This window comes from Physcomitrium patens, chromosome 18 (genome assembly GCF_059467195.1).
Source record: "Physcomitrium patens ecotype Gransden chromosome 18, ASM5946719v1, whole genome shotgun sequence".
In the NCBI taxonomy this organism is placed as follows: Eukaryota; Viridiplantae; Streptophyta; class Bryopsida; order Funariales; family Funariaceae; genus Physcomitrium; species Physcomitrium patens.
The window spans coordinates 13,175,511-13,181,510 of NC_143427.1; positions in this window are offsets into that span (position 1 = coordinate 13,175,511).

A 6,000-nucleotide genomic window follows, 5' to 3' on the forward strand; every position below is an offset into this window, starting at 1 on the left:
GAGAAGAGGTTGTTTAAAAAGGTTACTATAGAATTTTTATAACTTTGATTTCTTTTTCATAGTGGCTTTTAAGATTGGTTTAGTTCATAGTGACTTCTAAATAATTAGAATCACCTTTGTTAGACATTGGTGACCTTTGAAAACTTCTTTTGGATTTTTTATTTGGTGTCAAAAAGACTCATTGTAAAAATCTTATAAGAAAAGGGATGAAGAAGGGGGTTTTGGTAGCAAAAGGATTAATTAGGGCACCAATATGGATGAATGGAGATGAAAAATAAAAATCTCCATTCCTATTGGTTAAAAATCATGACCAATGGGCTTTGAGGAGGCTGCCCGAGGCCATATTAGGGATTAGGGTTAGTTTCTCGAGGCCATTCGAGTTTTTGAGGCTAGGGTCAGAAGGTTTAGGTTTTTGGATATGGTTTTGGTGCAAAATTTGTGTCATTTGGGGTTTATATGAAGAAGTTATAGGCGCTCAAAGTTAAGGTGTAAGTTTTCGACGTACTGTCACTCTTTTGAGCATACCGCACGCGTACGGACAGCAAACGAGGATCGGCGACCGGATTTGAAGAGAACACTTTTTCGGCTACAGTTTGTGCATACTGTTTATCGAATTCCAAGCTTTTATGAAGGAGATATTGGCAGTTGAAGTCAGCACTTGATATCTAAGGGTAGTAAGTAGCCCGAATTACTTGTGCTTGTGATTTGAGCTATATCTTAGACAATTTGATGAGGTTTTAGCTCAAAATTTTCAAGATTGAGTGTAATCTTGTTATAAAGCTTTCTATACAAGTTTTGTGTGATTTGGAGCTTGGGTTTAAGAGATATAAGGAAAATAGTTTTCGGGTGCTTGTACGTTAGGGTTTTGTGCACCTCCTAGGGTTTCTTAGATGCCGAACGATCGGTGATAGATGTACGGTTCAATTTTTTTGTGGTAAAATTTAAGTATAGCATCTAGCTTATGTAGAAATTTGAATCAAAGTGAACGGTTTGATTAGCTTTTATGAATTTTCAACGTCTGATGTAAAAAGGTCCTTGGCGGGAAGAAATATATTTTGAAGAATTTTAAGATATTTTGAATTTTTATACAAAGCAAGGAGTTTGTTTTTGGGAGCTAAGGCATTATATAAAAAAGAAACCTAAACTCTCTACAGCTAGATACCCGGTGTATTCCCAGATAGAAAATCACGCCATACGACACCGGATACTTACAAAACATTATTTTATCTTCCACAGCCAGACGCCTGATGCGTTCTCAAGCAAGATAGCACGTAATACGACAATATCCCACAAGTACATGCTCAATAACAAAAGAAAGTCATGCTGCCATTAGCCAGACTTTGCTTTCTACAAAACATCTAGAAATTAAAAGTACCTATCACAAACACAACCAGGTTCTCTTAACAAAAGAGATAGATTGGAGAATTTTTTGGTGCTTGTAATTGAATATTTTAATATTTAATTATACTATAAGGTAATAGAATAATTAAGGTATTACCTTTAAGACAGCAAGTCCGACCATGCTCTTTCCTAAGTATACCTAAACTTGAAATGAAAATAAAGAGCTAAGGTTTGAAACCTACCTAATTTTGCCAAGTGGTGCTTCTTTCTTGTATGTCTAAAATTTCAAATAAAATTGAAGAGCTCAAGTTTGAAACCTACCTAATTTCACCAAATCATGCTCTTTTTCTTCAACCTTCAATTTGTGTTAGTAAAATAAAATTGAAACTAAATGATTCTTTGTTAAAAAATACACTCATGTTAGATTATGATTTGAACTTATTGCTCTTCCTTTTTCTTCTTTTTTTTATTTTTTCTTACTTATTCTAAATTCCTTCTATCTAATTCTTCTACCTATTTCTTCTTCTTGAATCTCTTTTTTTTTCGTTGATGAAGAATTTTCTTTAATTCTTCCTAAGCTCCTTCTACACTAATCTTGAGAATAGAAAGGATATGAGAGGTGGAAGGAGTGTTTAAATCCTCCTACCACCAGAAAAAGGCCCTCCACTGTTAATTTACAATGATGCAAAGAGATGGTACAAGGGGTGGAAGGAGTGATTAAATCCCCCTATGACTAAAGAAAGGCCCTCAATAAGAAAATTTACAAAGAAGGGGAGTGATGAAACCTTGAAGACAAGCTCCAACCTTGATGCTTTGGAAGAGACAACCAACCTAAAAAAAACCACCAAATAATACTAACACTAACACCAAACTAATCTAATATAACTTAAGGTTAGAAATAACAATGTTGCATAAAAAATATTTTAATGAATAACTAAAAATATATTAGACTTAAGTCAATACATAAAACTTATAATGCATCTAATAAAAAAAATAATATCGATAAATAAAAATAATGGTAAAAATTGAACAACAAAAATAAAGATAAAGGGCAAGTAAATTAATTAATTAATTAATTAAGTAAAAAATAAAAAATAAAAAATAAAATCAAATAAGGTAAAATAAAATAAAAGCAAAAATAAGAGTGAAAATAAAATCTAAATGTAAAAATAAATTATAAATTTATTTCATAAAATAAATAATTTATTATTTTAATTATAATATTATTATTTATTACTAATATTTTATTATAATTTATTTTATTTTTAATTTTATTATTTATTTATTTATTTATATTTATTATCTATTTTTCTTTATTATTATTATTATAATGATTTAATATAGTTGAGAGATTTTAAAATACAAAATTTAAAATCATAACAAAAAATCAACAATGTAAATGATTGAAAAGATAGAAATCACTAACCTCAATTGTATTTGCTCAAGGCAGCAACCTCTCTCCACTCCAAAAATCGCCACAAATTCAATATTGATTCAAAAGCATTGAATTTTATACCACTACAAACTCAACTTTGAGATGCTTGTACTCAGAAATTTTCATTGTAAAATACTTATCCGGCACTTAGAAATGCCTTGTCAAAGATAGGGTACACAAAATTGTCAAGGCCATGAACACTTTTTTGTTCGAAAATTCACCAAAAATTCTTTATAGCTTCAAATTGAGCGTATAATATCTTTTTAGAAATCTAACAGAAAGATACATACACTTCCATGGTTTCAACTTTAACTATCAAACACCCAAAAAATAATTGACAAAAATCCGAGAGCAAATCAACATTCTACTCAACAACAAAACTTTTAACTATCTTTTGATTTTTAAAAATTTGAAGGCCTTGTTTACACCTACAAGGAGAGAGGTAAAAAACTTAAAAATAATAAAGACTAAGTTGCAATGCTCATACATTAAGTCCAAGCAAGATCATTCACCAAAAGCTAATTTCACATTCTCACACACCATTAGAAGCACCATCTCCCGACAAATGTACCATTTATGTGAGGGTAAATTTCTCCCTCACCCCAATTTATAAGATGGCCTCAATTAAGAATTTCTTGTAATTGGTGGTGTGAAGTAGAAGTAGCAATAAATAAGAACAAAAGAAGAACAACACAAGACAAGTGAAACAAGTACAATCAAGCAATTATACACTACAAAACTAGTCACAGTTTGTTCACTGAATTTTCATCCAAAAAAATATAAAAGTAAAAAGTAAAAAGTAAAAAATATTATTTTAGATAGATAATTTTTTTATCTTTTAAGTGATATAAAATTCATATAACTTCAAGTTACTATGAGTAAGTTATGATGGATTAAAGATAGAATGTAAATAAATCCTAAAACATGGTTTAAGCAGTGGTCAATAAAATTGACCAGTTTGATAGGAGGGATATTTCAAAGTATTTAAGATGTTATGTTTGGAAAATAGAATTAAATCAGGTTTTTGAGATGTAGATGGTTGAATTATTTGGACTAGCCACAATACCGGAGATAAGAGAAAATATTACCTCAATTATGGAGCATTATGGAAATTCATGGGAGATTTTTTTGCATGCATTAAAAGATGAATATTTCTTGAAGGACACTGATTGTGTTACTAAGAAACTATTTATAGAATAGATTGAGTGGCCTAATAAGAATTTACAAACAACAGAGCTACTAAGGGAATTTGTGAGGTAGTATTCTCAATTATCGAAGGTAGAAAAATTGACATTAGAGTCGAATAAGGTTGAATTATTTCTTCAAGCTGCTGATAGAGAATTACAAGAGAAATTGGAGTTGCTTCTTGAAGACAAAAAAGAAGATGAAGGATTGACAATAAAATAGAAAAATATTGAAAATGCGATAGGTTTACTTGTAAAAAGAGAAAGGAAGAAAGATAGGAGTAATATTCCAAAAGCAATATAAGCACCTAAAATTTCAATACATACAACATGACCAACAATGCCTACTGTTCAACCTTCAATAACTTTATCAAAGAAAGGAGACATGGGGATTGAAGAAATTATACGTGAAATGTAAGAATTTCAAATCAAATTAATAAGACTCGAAAAAAATACTTCTACAAATAATTTGAAGAATGTTTCAAAACAAAGGTATGTACAAAGATGTATCTAGTGTAATGACGTTTCATATACTAGAAAGGATTGTAGTGAATTTAATAATATCGTGCAGCAAGGAGTTATTTACTGGAAAGATAGAAAGATAGCATTAAAGGATACAAAAATAAACTAGTGGGTTTAGGTACACTTTCTAAATAGTATCCTTTAATGCTATCAAGAAAACACTGACTTTCAGCAATGATTGTCAAAAGTCCTCTCAAATCCTATGAACCCAATTCTATACCTTTCGAAGGAGCTTGAAGCTAGCTCTCTGACCTCAAAATCTTGATCTCCGAATGCCTCTTTCTTTATCCTCTCATCCCTTTTAACTCTGTGTGGTCCTTTTTTCTTCCGCCTTGGACTCCAAATTGGAACAATTGATGGCGCTTTCCCAGGAATTCCTGTTTCTAAGAAGATCTTTTCACGAACAGGACGTTTCTCCCAAAACAACATAGAGAATGAAACAACTTGAAATGGAATCAAAGCCTCCTTATTCGGGACCTCATTGGATTGCCCAACCAAGTCAAGTCTCATACTGGATAAGAGGTCCATACCAGGACCTAGATTGGATGTCCCCGTAATTGGGTCAAATTGGCCCTTCACATCAGACTCACCCAAATATTGAATTGGTCCTTTTCCCTTTTACCGACTCTTGGTAAGAAAAGCTCGGACTCATTCCACCAGATTTATCAAAGAATCTTGAGGACCTTGATTTATTTCCTTAATTTTTTCTTGGCTTTCGATTTGTTCATCCCGTTTATTGAAATTGGACGGAGCATTATATTACTGATACGTATGCCTCAATTACTTACAATTCCTTCACATTGGCATGTAATCATTACTGGCTTTGGAATAGGAACATTCACTGACATAATGATCAACCTGTTTGCAACGGAAATGACAAAGTGGTCTTCATGTACCCCCATCATGCATATTGGGTGTCTCCACCAGTATATATCTACTAGGCTTGTTCTATGTAGGGTTGGAAAATAATCTTGGTTGTCCCGTTGATACGGAGGATACTTGGTTCGATGATGCCGGTGGGATGACATTAACTGACCTTCAATCTTGGCACTGGAATTGGCCATTGTTTCTAACATCCAAGATGACTAAATACTAATAATATCTTTTTCATTTATATTTTCACCATATAGTTGTGTTACAACATGACATCCACTCCCTCTAAACCTGTGCATCCTCTGGTATGTACCAAATAACTCAGTTGTTATTTGATTCATAATACGTTCTCCAAGTCTTCGTTCAAATCCTCTTCATCATTTTTGCTATCCATGTCAAATTCATCTTCCTATTGAAGAATATCTATATCTTCATCAAGATCTTTTATATTTATTTCTGTATATCTTTGTTTAAATATTTTTACTCGCTTCCCTACAATTGGTATTTTTAATCTTATTCCATCTAATTCCTGCAATGAATAAGTTGCATTATCATGAATAGTTGTTACCACATATAGTCCAAACCATCGTTTAAAAAACTTCTTTAAAGTACTATGTTGATTGTCCAAGCTACTATCATAGACCA